Below are 19,137 nucleotides of genomic sequence, written 5' to 3'. Positions count from 1 at the left end.
ACACGCACACACACGCACCCAGACACACACACACACACACACACACTCTCTCTCCTCTTCCTTGAAGAAAACAACTAAGATGTTGCAGGTGGCCGCTGATAAGAAGGGACAGAGCTCCTCTTTCCTGCTATAGTGTTGCGTCTACATCCTCTTTTGGCATTTGACCTGAATACAGCTGTTTGGTTTACCCCAGTTTAGTCCTGCTGTAGTGTTTTGGCTTTACTATGGATGAGTTACTGTTTTTATAAAAGGTTGAGAGAGGACTGGGGCAAAGAACATACTGAACACACTTGACGTCTCATTTATATTTCATCAAGACGAAGTTGCTACAAGTGGCTGGTGCATGCAATGCATAAATAAACTAGCTGGAAATTCTGTATTGAGGTTCAATTGCAAACAACCATGAATATTTTATGAATAAAACTTAACTGCAATAAATGAAAGATTGGTATTTTTACCGGGTCATTGTTTAGAAAGTGTGTATGTGTGTGTGTGTGTGTGTGTGTGTGCGTGCGTGTGTTAGTTTATGGAACTCAGAGTATTTCAGAAGATAAAACGTGACTAAACATGCAGTGTCGGTAGTCCTAAATTGACATGGAATAATAGCGCCAGATATGGCCCTATTTTCCAAATGAATATTATTGCACTCCTAAAACATAAGCAAAGTCATGCAAGTACACTTAGACACAAAAGGAATATATTCATTTTCATTTATTACTGTAGGTTTTTGCATATTAATATTGCTTTATTATTTTTACTAAAGCTGTTCTGAAGCAACTTCAAATAAACAGAATAGAGAGAATAAACTGAATTTTATTCTAGAAAAACATTAACACTGAAAATTATGACAAAGAGTTTTACTGTTGCCATTTTGTATTTTCTCAAACCAGGACATGAGTTTTTTCTTTCTTTCAAAGTTCAAAAATAATCCCACTACAGGATGTCAACATTATAGAGCAGTTAAGCAGTTTATTTCAAAGGGGGGGAAATGGTGGTAGGGGTAGAATGGCTGAAAATATGTAAAATTATATAAGCAATGAAATTAAGTAAATATCACTTTGTAAAGTATAAACATCCCAGACAGCAACATAGTGTCGGCCCAGATCCGGCCCACATCTGGTACACATGAATTCCACACGGCCCAGATGTGGGCCGGATCCGGTGTCTGTATTGACCAAAGTGCTATTATTTTAAAACTTTTCTAACACTAGACCCACCATCATTCTTTGACCCGAAAATGTCCTCACCTGTTTTACATACCACTGGCTTCAATCGGTGTGTTAGTGCAACACAACTAGGCAATAACAATGCTAAATTCAAATTATAAAGGCACTAGTCATATAAACATAGAGTACTGTGCAAATGTCTTAGGCACGTTAGTATTTTCACCCCAATAAAATGATTTTAAGCCAGTTATTTATATATTTTGTTGTAGTGTGTCAGTAGGAAATATTAGTTTACATTTCCAAACATTCCTTTTTCCATTAATTGTAATAATCCAGTGAGATTTCTGTATGCACAAGGAGTCTGACAACAGCCGGTACACTGTAAAAAAAATCTGTAGAAATTACAGTATTACTGGCATCTGCTTGCCAGTAACTTACTGTAGATTTAAATTGATGTTATTTACTGGCAACAGTTTGTTCAAAGTTAAATGAACATTAAACATTAACAAGTCTTTATCTTTACAGAATAAAACTAAAATAACAGCCTCATGCAAAGCATTCTGGGAACCAAAATCTGAAGGAAAAAAAAACAGAAAAAGGTTGATGAAGATTTCTGGTTCCCAGAATGCTTTGCATTAGATTGTTATTTTATAGTTTTATTCTGTAAAGACAAAGACTTGTTAATGTTTAATGTTCATTTAACTTTGAACAAACTGTTGCCAGCTGCATAACTACAGCAATTTTTTTACAGTGTATGATCTGATCTCACCATCATCGAGTCCGTCTGTGATTACATGAAGAAACAGAAAAAACTGAGACAGACTAAATCCAGAAGAACTGTGGACATCAATGTCTCCAAGATGCTTGAAGAAACCTTCCTGCAAAGCTACAGTACTGTGAAAAGTGTTAGGCACTTGTGTAAATAGATTTTATTTATCAATTAGCTTCTACAAAAATCTCACTGGATTATTTCAATTAATGGCAAAAGCAATGTTTGGAAATGTAAACTGATATTTCCTACTGACACACCACAGCAAAAGATAAAAGAGACTGGCTTAAAAACTTTTTTTTGTGTGAAAATACTAACGTGCCTAAGACTTTTGCACAGTACTGTACATAAATAAATATAGTTTTTTTAAAATGCCTATGTTGTTGACATCGAAGGCTGTGCATCCAATCAAACTCTACTGTATTTTGATGTATATTTACCTGTCACTTGATAATACGTAACGCTACAATATTTGGCCCAGTGTTTTATTAATATGTTATCACACATCTGCTGTTGCTCATGCAAAACGTCAAACAACATCGTGAACATTATGCAATACAAAAGTGTTAATGTTCCTGGTCAGCCAAGGTCATATTAGTCATTTTGCATTTTGTTGTCCCAGTGCAATTCATTGATTATACATTTTAAAAGTTTAATTTTAAAGCCATGATTATTTAAGAAAAAACTGTTGAGAACCATATGAACCAAAACCAACAATAAGAAATTGCAAAACAATCTGGGTGAAATTTTATTAGCAGTTAAGATTTCTTGGTTGGATACAACAAAACCCACATCCTTAGTGTTGTAAAACCAGAACCCAAGAGGGGTGGTTACATGAGTTAGCAAAGGAATAAAACAATACACAACTCTCCCATTCTAACACAAGAATCTCTGCTGCGGTTTTTCTTTACAAAGACGTTTATAACTGATTTAGCCAGAGGTTAGAAGGTTGTTAATAATATTTCCACTGTCCACCCATGGCTCTCATTCTTGAGTGCAACTGATGTCATTAATGCCATTTCATTGACAGTTCTCTTCCGGGTTGACAGAGTGGGCGGGTCTCTTCAGCTGCTCCGTCTCCGTTACACCGAATAGCGGCGCTCACTCAGTGCTTTCAGCCGGAGCGCAGCGCTCATCCAGCGGACGGAGTGTCCTCGATCCTCGGCCAATTTACACCATAATTACCAGCGAACAGGCCGCCCTGCGCGCACTAAACTAACGGGTTACCATCCCCCTCGGAACGAGACGGCGGATTTTGAGAAAAGCGCTGTATTTCGGGCCAGATCTCCGCTCGACCATGTTTGGGATTAATTTTTGAGGTAACGTTACTACCATCTGAAGATCACATTTTTTTTCCAGCGCGTGGAGACTCAGATCCGCACTGGGACGAAGCGAAAGGTCTCAACGGTCTCTGTTATCGTCTCGTGCGCTGTCGAAACGAGATAAGGTAAATCTTTTAATTTGTATATCTAAAATTTAACCCGCATAATTGTCGGCTCCCGAATCGTTTTCTCGGGCTGTTCTGTTGCCGACTGTTTTTCTGGTCTCTTCATGTGTCAGTGTTAAGCAGAGACAGGAGGACTGTACAAGAGCAGCGATGTTTCAATACAGGAATGCGACTTTTCTAGCGTCTATAAAATGTATTGAAAGAAATCGCACCCGGACAGTGAAGGCATGTATGGCAAGCCGTTTTAACAAATTTTCCCCATTAAAACTTACTAGTAGCTTATGTGTGATTATATTACTGATAGTATTTTTTTTTATTTTTTTTGTGGAATTTACTAATAAGTATTCTAATATAGTATATTTTGGAAACACTTTACTTGAATGTCCTAGTAGGCTATATTTATCGTTATTTAATGCATGACCTATCAATGAGCAATAGGCTACATTTCTTTGAGTATTTATTAATCTTTGCTAACGCAAGTAGCCTACATTAATCTTTGTTAACGTAAGATGCAACCCTTGTATTAATGTGTTAGCAAATGTTGAATTTAAAAGTTTTAATTGTTAGTTCATTAACTTATTGTGAATTGGTAACCTATAGTTTTCATGCATAAATGAGAAACGTCTAGTATCAGTTGTTAGTAACATTCCTTATGTCACTGTTTGCAATTGTTTTTTTGCTGTGTGAATGTAATTATTAATCAAAATGGCTTCTTCATAGATACATTAACATCTGACCACTAGTTAAAACGTGACAGCAATTGGAATACATCTTAATGTCTAATAAATAGCTACTAATATCTATTCAATTGTTATTAGGAAATTGGAATAGATAATAATTACCATTAAAATAGTCACTAATAATGAAGAAATCAGTACTGAACATGGTGCTGTGCTTTCAACATTTGGAATACAGAATAGACAGATTCCCGTAGAATTCAGTGGCAATGTTTTGTTTCAGTTTTGTTTTGTTCCGGAAACACTGGAGTAGTTACTTGACATTTTGGGATAGTGACTTGTAGCAAAGGAATAAGTACTGATATCTAGGCCCTAATGAATGTGTACTAGTAATTTATTCAAAGGATACTTGTCACCATCCTACCATTAGGTAGTAGGATCTATGTAATGAATAGCTAAAAAAGTTAGGCCTATTAAAAATGAAAAAGGCTACCAGTCTCTATTGGATTACTTGAAAGGGCTTGCCATAACTTTGCTGTTCAGATTGACTTGGCATGCAGCAGACATTTGCTCTTTTGAGGGCTGCCTTAGTTGAAAAGTCAGAAGTAGGCTGACATTAAAAAGTGATCTGATCCTCAGTGAGTTGCTCCTACTCTACTTCTGTCGTATTTACTGGTGGGAAACATTGACCCCCAGATGCCTTGTTTGTCTGTTCTGAATGATATAATTCTGCAATGCTTATTATTGAATAGCACTCTCCTGTTAAAAGAGCTGTTTTATTGCTCAGTGGCTCTCAGGAGTCCATTGATGACATGACAGACGAAATTGAGCATGCTTCTGACGAACACCCCAAGTTGTCATCATCACGTATTGTGTTGCTTGCAGCTAAAGCACTATAAATAAGTTGTCAGTCATGCTTACAGCCAACGACGCCCCTCAAACTGCTGGCAGATCGGGCAGCGTCCACTCTTTTAAATTTAATTACATTTGGGGAGCTCTGTGGTGGGGCCGTCTTTATAGATCCAGCGGATGATTGATCATCAAGACAGACGGTGCACTTATGTCTCAGTAATCACTGGTAGGACCATTAGAAGATGAGAGCGTGGAGACGGCGGGCCCCTGGAGTCAGAAATGAAGCTTTACAATCAGAGGGTGCAGGAACTGATCTGTCATGTTTTTTCACAGAGGAGAAAGAACGAGCTATCCATTATTCATCTGCTACTTTCACTGGTCTTCTCGCCTCTAAACAGTGCACCGGCTATGTGGATTTCGGACAGACCCTGGCTACATGCGTGTTTTTAGTTGGGAGAAATTGATAGTCCCAGTGTGTGAGGGGGTAAAGCGTTGCCTGAGGGCATCAAATGGTTGCTGTGCTTGGAGAATACGTTAAACATAAAAGGATAGGTGCAAAGCATCGGTTTGAGACCGTAATGCATCTCTAGTCTATGCAGGATTGTTTTATTTCAATCAAACTTTTTTTATTTTATTTGTTAATTTACTGTATTTTGACATGTCCAAAACCTCAACTTACAATAACATTACAAAAATACTATGGTATTGCACAAAAATAGTAATAGAATGAAATTAAATGAAAAAGAAAAGGAACATGAGATGTAAATTTCAAGTGGTTATAATAATAACACTGGCATTCTAAGAATTAATTGGATTGAGATCATCTTAATGGAAAAATATCAATTATTATGGTGGCCTTTTTTAATAGGAAGTGGAAAATTCATTCTGTTGGAAAATCTATAAACAGACATCATATTTTGCTAAATTGCAAACAGGTTTTGATGCAGAAGTCTTTTTTCCCATTGAAAAATGAGTAGATTAGTAGATTTATACAATGATTCATTAATCATTAATTAATTATAGATCTTATTGTGAACGATTCATCCATGTATTTTTATTTGTTTGACAGTTTTTTGATGTTGTAATGTTTAATTAAAATGTCATATCTCAATCTTTCAGTGAAAATGACTCTGGTGATGTATACTGGACTTCTCCAATCATTTAGTCTGCTTAAACATTAAACCCCGCCCCTCCACAATCGCCCAAAACAGCCACATCTTAAAATCCAATCAACAACCTTGAATAGAATCAAGTTCCCAACCTACATTTTTTTCTGTTTGGATATTCCATCATACTCAGATTTAGACTATATCACAATATGGATGAAAAGATATGTTGCTACTTCCGTTTCATCGTGGCTTCGAATTGAAAATCCAAAAAGTCATTAAAAATCTAATGTTCTTGGCAATAAGGTCAGGAAGATTTGAAAGTAGTTATCTTGGAGAGGAGAGGCTGTCGGGTCCTACATTTATAGGAAATGAATCATATTCCATGGGACTGGGCTATGCAGCGCAGAATGCTGTTTTCCCCCTCAGCAAGACTTCAGCAAGACTTCAGCAGAACTGCAGATGCGTGTGAGGCGCATGTTGTTGGGTTGACAGTGGCAGCGGCTCTGCGTACGACACTCTACTGTGTGTTTGTCTTTAGTTTCATTCCTGATGTGCGTGTTTATGCTGATGTGCTTTCGTCAACGTTTGTGTTGGGGAAGTGTGTGTGTGTGTGGGGGGGGGGTGGTATTTAGTGTGTTCCTCCAAGAGGCTTTGGAACAATAGTCCCATTTTGTGACTCTCCCTAGCTGCTGCCCGGGCCTGGCCGAGCGCTTGCCAGAACAGACGGACAGATGGAAGGGATCGTGTTCCTGCCGGCACCTGGCATCACAGAGCACAGGAATGCCATTGTTTCTCGGTAACCCAGCAGCCGACTCGCTTTCCTGGACATGCTATGTCGAAGAGAGGGTGGAACTGAATTATAAGTCGCATGACGCACTGAATAACAGTTACGAGTGCTGTTGACCATCATTGGGGCAACGTCTAACATGAGAGCTTGGGAGAGTGAAAACTTCTGAGGGAAAATCTAGGACTGTTGTCCAGGGTCATCGGTAATGGATTAGATTAAGACCCTCCGTTAGCACTTGTGAAGCACTCTGATATTGACATTTGGGTTAATGGGGATCTCCAGAGGGCCTGTTGATGGCAGATGCTAGACGAGACGGGACCTTTAAGGCCATATTTTAATACATTCATCTCAAATAGAAACGAGCGCAAACAAATAATCTTTCATAACCTTTCCAGCTACTTCCTCTCAGTTAGCAAGCACCACCACCGTTTACTCATCTCATGTCTAACCTTAAGCTATTCGTTGATGTTTATAGATTGCTCTTCAAGATTATAGGTCTAAAGCCACGGTCACATTTGACTTTGAGCATGCAAACTTTCTTCGGATACTGCAGCGGTCATGATATGACGTCATGCTCTGAAGGAGTGTAGTGTATGTGTAGTGTGACTACCCCTTAAGTTATTAGAAATAGTACAATTTACTGGTCTAGATTGTTTAAATTTGGTTTGCTGATTATGATCATTCTAGTACGCAGACACCTGTAATTAGGGCTGCACGATTAATCGCAGTTTACACGAAATCGCACTTAAACCAATTTGGCTTATCGCGATTATGAAATCGCAAAGGCTGCGATTATTTTGAATGCGCAGCTTGTCATCGATGTACGGCTCTGTAAATGCATTTAATAACATGCTTTTACTCCAAACTCACTTCATAACGACAGTTGAGCATCATACTGTGAGATGATGTGGCTTCTTACACAGAATAAGGCATGTTTAATCAATCAAAGCGTTTCAATCCTCTGTTTATTCAACTACAGCGATAATATGATGCCCATAGTAGGGATTTCCTGGAATGATGTGCGTTATTGCTGCGGGGCATATTTGGTGTGTCTGCGTGAGAGCGCCCTCTGGTGTTCAGATGGAGCAGCGTTTACTACCGATCAGCCACACCGCACTGACAAGCTGCGCAGAAAATAATCGCAGACTTTGCCAAATCGCGCGTGGTTTCATTGCGATTAATCATGCAACCCTACCTGTAATCCATACATTGACATCCCTGAATGCATAGCGGAAGCTCACTCAGCTCAAGTAAAATTTTTGTGCCGCTCTACAGAATTGCATTGCTTTCATTGTTTTCTGAACACTTCCTCCATGTGCATTTGGGTTGGCAAACATATATGCTTTTAAAGTGTATCTTAAGTACTAATATAAAGAGAATGTTGTTTATGTGTATATATATGTTAGAGTTATTATTGGCATAGTTTGTGATTTCTGTCTTCTATTTTTGTTGAATGTGACCTAAAACAAAAACCTCCCCCGGTTAAGCTATCTGGAACTTGGAACTGGAATTTGTTTTTATTTTATATTTTCCATTTTCATCTTAATTTATAAATTGTTTAGTCATTTTGTTCTGTTTTGTCATTTTTATTATTATTATTATTATTATTATTTTTTTTTTTAGATATGTCTATATAGTTTAGTTTTTTTTTTATATCAGTTTTAGTTATTTTAGTACATCAATCTAAAGTTACGAAAATGAGAAATGTTGGCAACTGGCTGAAATAAAATCGTTTTATATTTTATTTCAGTCAACGTTTATATATAACAAACATGTTTTTTTGGTTTAGTTTTAGTTAGCCAAACTGCAATAACCCTGGATGTGCACATTTAGTAACTGGAACTGTTTCACTTGAGTTTCAGGTGAGGAACTGAAACATCTGGGAATATAGAAAGAAAGACTGCCAGACAGAAAGGGGAACTGTCCTGTGAGCGGTGGAGCAGTAGACAGATGAGATCAGCATAATATACTTTTGAAAAAGTAAAGCAAAAGCGCTTATATGTGGAAATGGTATAGTATTTTGAATAGTATTAGTAAGTAGGATGTTCTGTGTCTAATATAAAACAGAAAAAAATTCTATATTTTCTTTGATGTTCTGGTGAAAAAAGTCATACAGGTTTGGCACAAATTGCGGGTGAGTAAAGATGTCAGAATTTTTATTTTTGGGTGAACTAACGTTGGAAGTTCCAACCATGTGTTTGTCTAACAGAGGCAGCTGGGCTGTAATTACATTTGCTCCAGAGTCTTTTTGCTGTGGTGGAGATGCAGATCTCCAGCTCATGGTCCACCGGCTAGCAAATTCACCACAATTATGTTCTCTGTGATTTCTCATTCAATTGGGGGCAATATCTGTAGGAGATGTTGACAGACTTTTGAGCCCGTGTTCCACGCTGGTCTGAAATGAAATTAAAGCCCATTACGGCTGATTTGATCTGTGGCCCATCGGTCGACGTCGCATGTTCTTTATCGTTAGGCCGTCTATCAGGTAGCGTGACATCATCTTTACGCTGCCATCTTGAAATCCCACATCTTGAAACTGCATTTGGAGCGTATATTCGGCTTTGTTGACATTAACAAGATTATTTCTTCTCATACTGGGCTGGAGGATGATTAATCACAGGAGATCCCCTTCTCCACGCATTGGGATTCTACTTTGATTTCCTTTCATCTTTGCTCTTCACAACTCCCTTGCTATCATTCTCTCCCTCTCTTTCCCTCCTCCTCTGTTTTTTTCTGTCTATCTTTTTCTTTCTCTTCGCCTGTCATATTTAGCAATGAATCATTTTGCCTTCAAGCGCAAGGACCTAAATATCACAATTTTCTGATCTGTGCCAGTTGAGAGACGGTGATCTAAATGATGTTTTGTGATGGCCAGAGTTTTATAGGCAAGTATTGTGGTAGTAAAACTTGTTTTATATTGAGAAATATGCAGAATGTATATCTGGAAGTGGTTCAATAGAGCAGCCGGCAGAACTTCGGAATTAGACTGGAGTAATGAGTTAGTTGTCCACTTGCTTCCGTCCCTTAATGAAGTCAGAGAGACATTAAACTATATTAAGTGGCGGATGGTATAATGGCTCAGGATGTAAAGTGACTGGCTTTAGATCGGATAACAGGGGCACAAAGGAAACAGGCAGATTACATTGTGATAAAGAGACGTGCGCTGAACAGAACTATAGAAACTGGGATGTTGGTCGAGTTACAGACGCGTGTGCTGAAGAGAACCGAAACTGGAATGGAGGTTTGGTTACACAGTTGAAGAGAGAGCTGTGTTGTGTGAATGTGAGTGGACGTAAAGAGGGGATGTAACATTGAGATGGGGGTGATTCTTGGATTTCACTCTTTTAGGCGCTCAGCTTATGTGAAAAAGTGTGAAAGGATGTGGGTTTGAATCTTTCTTGACTTGACATTGAGCACAATGTATTGATACCATATATTGCTTTTGAGTAGATATTATTATTATTATTATTATTATTTTAATGTATTGTTATCACACTATATTGGATATACACTACTGTTCAAAAGTTTGGGGTCGGAATAATTTTTTCTTTTTTTAAGAAGTCTCTTATTCTCACCGAGGCTGCATTTACTCTATCAAAAACACAGTGAAAACACAGTAATAAACAGTTATTCTGTGAAATATTATTCCCATTTAATAGAACTGTTTTCTGTTTTAATATTTTTTCAGAAATCATTCAAATGAAAGTTTCAGAAAACAACTTTCTGACCTTCTCCGAACTTTTTGTCTGTAGTCTGTAGATGTATATTATTAACAGTTTGTGGCAGTTTCTGAACACAGAACACTTATATCAGAAGAACAGTTGGCTAAGCTTTAAAACGAAGATGAAATTGAGCACATGTTGCAGTAGTGAAAGGTTAGACAGTGAGATGACTGGTGACCTCATTCTGTGCTTTATGACTCTGAAATGTCTTCTGATGTGCGTATTGGAGGAAAAACCTCAAGTGCGTGTGCTGGATGCCCTGCTGTTAGCGTGTACATTTGACAGTGCTTCTGGCCTTCTCTGAGTACAGATAGTGTTTTATGGAAATGGGTCATCCTTAGCCAAAAGGTATCAGAGCCAGACTCGCTAAAGGAACAGCACTGAGTTGGGCCTGCTAATGCAGTCCATGCAAAACAATTCCACTATAGAGGACAGGCCAGTTCCAGTAATATGTTACATCTGCAGTATTTGGAAAAGTCTGGCAGGACTAATTTAATCTTTTCCTATGAGTGTTACAGAATTTCTGTCACGATTAGCCGTAGACTTCATTGTAGCAAACCTATTTGCAATGGGACTCAGGAGGCCACAACAGAGTGAGTTATTGTAGTTATAAAACTAAAACCATAAAAATCTGCTTGCTCAATTTCACCTCTTTGCTTTTTGTTAATCTTTAACTTAATGCTTGACAGCATGAAAGACATCTTATCTAAATCAGCAAGTGGCCAGTGTTAATCGCTAAGCTAACAGACTAATCACAACATGATTCAGCAACAAGCAATGTTGCTTTCTCATTTATTTTATTTTATTGGAACAATTCTAAATAATATTCATTATTATTTAATTTTTTTAGGATACGGCAAATATTTTTAGATTCCCATTCACCAACTCTGTTTACTTGCAAACTGCCACCGTAGTCAGATTATCTGATAAATGATGTTTAGGTTTGCTTTAGGGGATAGAACAGCTTGCTTGCTCAGGCTCAGCTACTGCTGTCCTAAAGGTCTCCACAGACCTCATTCTGCAATGCTAAGTCCTCATTTGCGGCATGTTGAGCTTGTATCGCTTCTCAGTCGATGGGAAACCAACCCTAATGGTGTTCATGTTTATGTAGCTGGTCTCCAGAGCTTAAGAACCAGGCATTTTGCAACTAATTTACAACTACATAGCATGATGCTTAACAACAATGCTGTGACTTGGAAAGAAGGATGTAGGTATCCGATGTGAAGACCACTGAAGACTTAATGATACATGATATGATGCAATATGAAGATTTTGTTGTGTGATTGCTGCTTTGCTACACAATTAATTTTAAAAGTGAACTAATTCCGACGTGACGATTACAGCATTCTGTTTAAATCTACTGCCATTAAGGATTTTTTTAATCCATTTATTCATTTTTGTAGCACAATTAAAAACAACTCATGCTGGTCAAAGTGAACAATAAATCGGTACCATATCAGTTTGATAGATATTGGATACCAGATATTGGATATTTGATTGTAGGCTACATTCATTTAAACCATTTTTAAATTTAGATTACCCTTGACATAACGCTCACTTAAAGTTAATCTTCAAAAACATTAATAACACTGTTAAATGTGATCTTTAGTAGATTTCAAAATTTCTCATACTGTACATTATAATGTTGTGATGCCTAAATTCACTTGAAGCAATTAAAGTCATTGGTTTTAGTTATTATCTTTATTAATTTGGACAAAATAGCCTACTATCTGCAATTCTGCATATTATCAGTAATCTTACATAACCAATAAAGTTAATGTTATTATCATGTGCATGAACGCATTAACAAATCAGAGGTGTTTTGATTGAGTACAGTAGTCTGGTCTACATGTTAATGATTCATGCTTCTATTTGCGGTGACACTTGAAAATGAAAGCTGAAGAAACATCCCTTGACACTCAAAAAGAAGCTTTAGTACCAAAGTGAAAAGCCCAGTTGGTTCTTTTAAATTTTGATATGTTGCTCCCCTTGCTTATGCAGAGAGTGCGACAGTCAGTATTCACTTGGGTTATAAACAACTCAATGTAAATAAGAGAGTCATTCTGTACAGAGTCCAGAACCCTGTGCGTGGACAGTCGATGAGCTCATGCTGAACTGCAGGGTCTCTTATGAAAAAATGTGAACTTACAATGAAGCCTTCATTCATTATAACAGGATGAGTGTTCTAGTGTTGTTGTGTTGCTCGCTTCCCATGTATAATTTGTAAAAAATAATTGAATAACAGTTTGTCTCAAGAGAAATAATCTACAATTGTCCTAGTACTGCAATTAGGGCATTATGACAAAAATCATAATTGTCGATTATTCCCTTGAAATTGTAATTGCGATTATCACAATTTAATTTGAATGATGTTTTGAAAACACTCTTCCTGAAAAACTCGTATTGCTTTTTTCAAGCATTAAGCCTCAAATGTCAAATGTAAAAAAATTGTATTTAAAGAAACCAAACCAAAGTAAAAATATGCATGGTATTATAATGTTATGCTAAAACTAAAATTAAAACAATGGGGGGAGAAAAACCTTAAAGGAGAACTCCGGTCAATTTTAACATTGAGCTAATTTTTTTGTAAATTTGGAGTGCTGTCAGTACAGAGAACAACGACAAAAATCGGTGTTGCCTACACCATGTTATCCTCTTTTTAAAATTTGCACCCTGTTGACTTCAATGGGGCAAGTTTTAAACCTGCTTTTAGCCTCTTAACATCCTTGATGTGTCATTACAAGTGCCCAGCCAATGTGAGTGATTCCTTCAGAGTGAACACGGTGAATCTGACTGCAGTAGATGTGAAAGATATGAATAAAAATGAAGTTAATTCGGCCAGCGCACATACCTGTATTTACATCCTGTTTTCAGTCGAAGTCCATAGTAATCGATTGTCGAGTTCACGCGCATAGGTTTAGTTACCTATGATCACGCGCGTGAACTCGACAATCGATTACTATATCTTTCACATCTACTGCAGTCAGATTCACCCGTGTTCACTCTGAATTTACGCACACTGTCTCTCTCGCTGTTTTCGCTTTGAGCAGGAGTGACGACAGCTTGTGCCTTTCTCGAGAGGAGATGCATTCTCTCGTTTCACAACCCATTTCATTGCGTGTGTGTGTCTAGCTGGTTTGGGGGGGTTGGCAGACGTGACTTGTCCATAGCGCTTGCATCTGTGGCTGTGCCTCCCTGAAGTGTTTACTCACACTGCGCTCTTGATTGATTTTCTCTCCCATGCAGTCGCCCTCTGTCTCAAAAGGAGAGAGAAAGGCTGTGCAGTGATATCATCAGGGTTTTGCAGGGTGCCCTCTACAAATGGCTTTAAATAAATCGTTTTTATGTTCTCTCATTTTTCTGCAGCCGAGCTTTGTCTAACGACGACACTGCGATGTAGTTCAGTTCAATCAAGTACATTAAAACTCTCGCAGACATTAAACTGTTATCATTGCTTTGTGTCTTCTGTTACATTAGTGCACTAGTCTGTTTGAGCAAACTGTCCCGAGTAGTGGGGTGTGGGGTAAGATGTGTCACTTCCTTAATCTATCAAACCAAACTGTATTTCATTTTTAGACACATGGCCATACAATTATATAGATTTATTTATTTATTTTATTTTTTTGTATTGCAAAGTCAATTTCCTAGAATGGCAGGTAATCATAAATTTTATGTTCAAAGCAAAATATAAAAATAGACTTTACATGATGGTAAGAATTGTTGATTTGTTATAATTACAAATGTAAATTATTTGGCTAAATATTAGCCATGAATTATTAAATGTTGCATTTTGCCCAAAATGTTGAAAATTGTAGCAATATTTTGATTATTAAAACAATTCCTGGCTGGTGTGAGATTTATGCATTGGTTAACTGTTTTTTTCCCCCCCTCTCTCATTTGGATTAATGTTTTATTTGCAATGTAAATCATTCAAATATTCCCCAAAGATTAATTTGTTGACACTTTATTCTAATTTCAGTTGAAATATATTTAGGTTTTAGTTTTAGATCTAATTTCTTCATGCCTAGAGGACAACCTTTAAAGAAGTGGCACAGCTTACCCACTCTCCCCTGCTCAGTCTATTAGCACAGCTTCTCCTGTCCTGCAGGTTTCTGAGTTATCATGTTTCCGACTGTGCTGCATGTTTGCACTATGCTCTCACAGCAAACTTATCGCATGCAGACCACAGTCTCACACAGAAGAAGAGCTCTCCACAGACCTGTGATAAGTGGGCAGGCCTCAACGGAGCAGAGTTGTGTGGGTGTGCTTCTGTCTGTGTATTTCTCACTTCAGCTTTTTGTGGCTGCAAAGGAGCATGTTCACGTAAAATCACGAGATTTCAAGCAGACAAATCCAAGAGCTGAACATGAGCAGTGAATTGAATGAACACTGAAAAAAAACAAAACAATCAGTCTTAATACAGTTTTTTTTTAAAAATATTTTATTACTAGCCTAACTCCTATAAATGTAATATTGTTAAAGACAGTAAGTAAAAAAAAAGAAAAAGAACAAATAATCAAATTACAAGCAATAGCAGAAATAAACACAACAGAAAAAACATATACAAATGAAATAAACAGTTATTTTCAGGTTTTTCATGTAGGTCTGAACTAGATTTTCTGGTACAGAGATAGCAATCAAATATAAAATATAACTGCATAGTTTCACTGTATAAATATAGATGAACCCTTATTACAGTTATTCAGTTGAGCAGTGAGCGATCTTTTTTTTCTGTTTCTTGTTTGATTAACATATAAAAACAAACAGCTGCAGGAATATTAGGCTGCTGTCACTTTACGAGCTGCACAGATCAAATATACTGTTACACATGCATTTTATCTCTCACAGGTTTAAGTTCACTTAAGACATAACTGACCATGTTTACGATGATACTCGTCAAGACGGGCATTTTGACAATTTTGTGTGAATATGTCCGTTCAAGCTCAGGAAGACGTGAAAGAATATTCGTGCACTGTGAGACGCGGCGTTCTGGGTGCGCGCTTTGGATGCGTGTTGCTGCGCACACAAAACTTATCACACACCATGCAAGTACGAAACTGAGAGACGCAGGTACTTTTGTGTCTATTTGCTTTGAATATTTAAGTTGGAAAGGCTTAAAAACACGCACAAATGTTTAACTTTCGTGAAGATGCAGCACGTTTAATGACAGCAAAGCCTTTTTCTTGTTAAATTTCCTGTTTAAGTCAGAAATATGTCACATTATGGAAGTAAATTGGGCTGTGAATGATATTTCATGTTGACTTAAACATAAACCTCACTAAATGTATTGTTTTATTTTCATATTTTTAAACAGACATGTTTTTGCAATAGCAACGTGATTGTACAGTATCGCTATTTACTCAGGGAATTAGCGGCCCACGTCAGTCTCTTCGCAGCGACTAGCGCAGGTATAAAGTCATAATGCCGGAGGGCCGATAGAGAAAGTCTTTGAGCAGACTTTGCTGTTGCTGTTTGTTCCTTTGACTCATCCCAATGATGAATGCTCAAATCCCGAGCCCACTTCTGTGACATTGAGTCACATGGTGTCAGGGTATAGCGAAACACTTTGAAGTGCATGCTAGAGTAGAGTCAGGGATAGAGCTGACCTTTGGATCTGTGCAGAGGTAATTTCCCTCCTACTTTGTCTCCATAGCAACTCACCTCCTGATGTGGTCGTATCATGCCCTTATGCACATGCTCGTTCATGTCTCTCCCCTGAGTCTCATCTTACAGTGAGTTGGGAGAATTATTCCAAATGTCAGGCGATGTTTGTTTTGGAGTACTTGGTTTCTTGTTAACATTTTGTGCATGTCTCAGTGCAGGAACACAAACTGGCCATGAGGGCCCAAGAGTATGCTATTGCACAGACGGGGGGTCAGCCTATCCTCCAAGTACACTCATCTAATTTTGGGAGTTGTCTGACTTCTTGGTAATATGCCTGTGGTTAGTCAATGATTTTGAAGCACCCAACTTTTAGTCTCAACTTTGAAAACTTTTTTTTTTAGATTCCCCATTAAAGAAAAATCGACCTATCATTGGCGACAGATGGAAAAACTGCTCATCCGAATGTGGTTTTGTCATGTATCATCTTGATAGGATGCGCACCAGTGTTTCCTTCATGCAACAACGAACACCATGTGAGTCATGATGTCTCTGATTTGTGAAATAGTGACTTTTATGAACTGGATCTTTTTAATGATTCAGTCAAAAGATTCATGAAACAGCCTCATACTAACTTGAGGCTTGAATCAGACCGAAATTGCATACTTCCCTATTATATATTAGATGAAAAACAATATGTGAGCCAAGTAGTATTTCCAAATTCACAGTATTCATAAAACAGTTGGCAAATAGTACCTGGATGACGAACTACACCTAGTGAGTAGCGTGCAGAAGTGCACATCTAAAACTTTGCTTTCCAAAGAGGCCACAGGATAGGATTTGTGTATGGCAGTGAAGCAATGCAACTGATTCTGGTATAGGTCACATGACAATAACAACATGACAGATGTTGTACATATGGATTATATTCATACTTCACACAGTCATACTATGGGGCAGATTTACTAAACAGGGCAAATTAGCGTGAGAGCGCAATTCAGAAACAGCGCCGATGGGAGTGGAAAGTTCTGCGGCGCACAAATGAAAAAAAACACAGATGTAGCCAGATAATTTCCATAATGACCAACGCGATCTACAAAGTAGATGCTTTTTTAAGACATGCTTTTTTTGGGGTGGTAAATAATGGCGCAAATACCAGTACATTGACAAGCGCCAACCTTAATATTTATTTAAATACTCTCCTCCTCCTAAAAGGGAAAATCCCCAAAAAACATGCAATATAAGGTCAGCCGCAAAAATAACTGTCCACGCCTTTTCAGTGCTAATTTTTCACTGTGTGTCGTTAGTAAATCCTGGCAGTAGTCTTTTAATGCCAAAAGAGGGTTTGCGCTGGCGCAAGCTGTTAGTAAATCTGGCCCTAGGCCTATAGAACACTTTTTTAACTGTCTCAAAGTAATTAGTTACTTATGCAAAAATAGTACCTACTATAGGGTTTTGGATGCAGCCACTCAGTCAGATAGTGAATTGTTCAGAGTCATCACTCTCAATCAAACTTCATTTGGTTCTTGCAGCAACTCGAACTGGCTTGCGTGACACAAGAACAAACCTCATTGGCTCTTGCACGGCAAACACGCGTTTGATCTTCTGTTTGTCATACTTGATGAGCTCTACAGTATGTATGTGCGTGCCGTTGATCAATGTTTATATGTGAATAAAAGCATCATATAAAGGCGATCATGCCTCTTCAGAAAACTTGGACTAAACCGCTTGATTATATTAGTATTTTTGAACTTTTTGAAGCATCATAGTTTTGGTGGAATGGACTTTCAGTGGACAGACTGTGTTTCGAAGATGAACGGAAATCTTATAGGTTTGGAATGACATGAGGGAAAGGAAAAAGGCATTTGAACTATTCCTTTAAAAGCTGAAGCCAGAAGCTGTGAACGTAGCAGCTCAATGAACCGAAGCACTTCTGAACAACCATCTGTATTGAGTGATTATATAATTTATCAACTAAAGTAATTTGACTTCAAAATGTTTCATTGTAAGAGTCAAAACCGCTCCCTAGTAATTTTCTTTTTGTCTGGAGCCCTGGCATGAGGTTTTTATTCACAAAAAGTAATTATGTTTGCTAATAATAAACAAGTCTCGGCGAGCATTAATTATGAAAACTCTGCAGCATGCTTTGAAAATGAATTGTATTCTGCGGGAAACTTCTGGTCTGAAGAGAAATGAACATGCCTGCTGCTAATAGGGAATCTGTAATAAGCATGGTTCATGTAATAGAGCAAATCCGAAATTAATTTCTGTATGGACATACATGACCCACACGCACACGTGTGCACACATTCTTCATGAGATCATGTAGTTTGAGGGGCCTCTTATCCCAGTATCAGATGAACTTGCAGCAATGTAAAGCTCTAAGAGGATTAGTAAAAGACACAAACACCTAAAGGAGAGATATTGTAAGCGTATGTGTGTGATGCGCTCGCTTGACCGATTGGTGGCTTGATTGGTCACAGCCAGGTCACAAAAGCCACAGGAGATCCAGCAAGGATTTACGAGAGTCTTGCGGATCAACCCGGAACATCTCTGAACAATTCCCTCTCTCATCCCTCGCTCATCTCTCCATCTCTCTCTTCATCCTCCCTCCATCGGCCCGTTCATCCTGTGCACAGCCCAGAGGATTAGGCTGGATTTAAGAACACACTGTATGAGGAGATGACTCCAAAACTCGACTGTCCCGGAGTGCTGCAGCTGGCGAGAGATTGCCACATCTCGTCTCTGTGGGCGCTGCTCGGTTCAGTTCTGTTCTTTCGTAGTGGTTCTGCTGGCTTGCACCCATTAGTTGTACTGTTTAAGCTCTAAAGCTAATGGTATTAGCGTGAATCTGCCCGGCAGTCAGTTAGTCATTCATTTATCACCCTAGCTGGCATAGTTTGTCTCCTACAGACTGATTTCTGATTTACATTTTTCATCAAATCTTTAAATTAAAGCTGGTTTGAGATTTTTTTAAATTGTGAGTAGCCTAAAGTAGTAGTGTATA

General features: G+C 38.0%; 1 protein-coding gene across 1 annotated transcript in view; it reads left to right on the top strand.

The window, feature by feature from the left end:
• Window positions 1-3,024: 3,024 nt before the first annotated feature.
• The window catches only part of galnt1 (UDP-N-acetyl-alpha-D-galactosamine:polypeptide N-acetylgalactosaminyltransferase 1), an 89,595-nt gene continuing 73,482 nt past the window's right edge, over window positions 3,025-19,137 (top strand). Inside the window, exon 1 of the mRNA XM_084089709.1 lies at window positions 3,025-3,382. The gene's annotated coding sequence lies outside the window, so the exon portion shown is untranslated. The remainder of the gene's footprint in view (window positions 3,383-19,137) is intronic.

This window comes from Abramis brama, assembly GCF_963993115.1.
Source record: "Abramis brama genome assembly, chromosome: 17".
Lineage (NCBI taxonomy): Eukaryota > Metazoa > Chordata > Actinopteri > Cypriniformes > Leuciscidae > Abramis > Abramis brama.
This window is presented reverse-complemented; position numbering and strand designations above follow the sequence as displayed.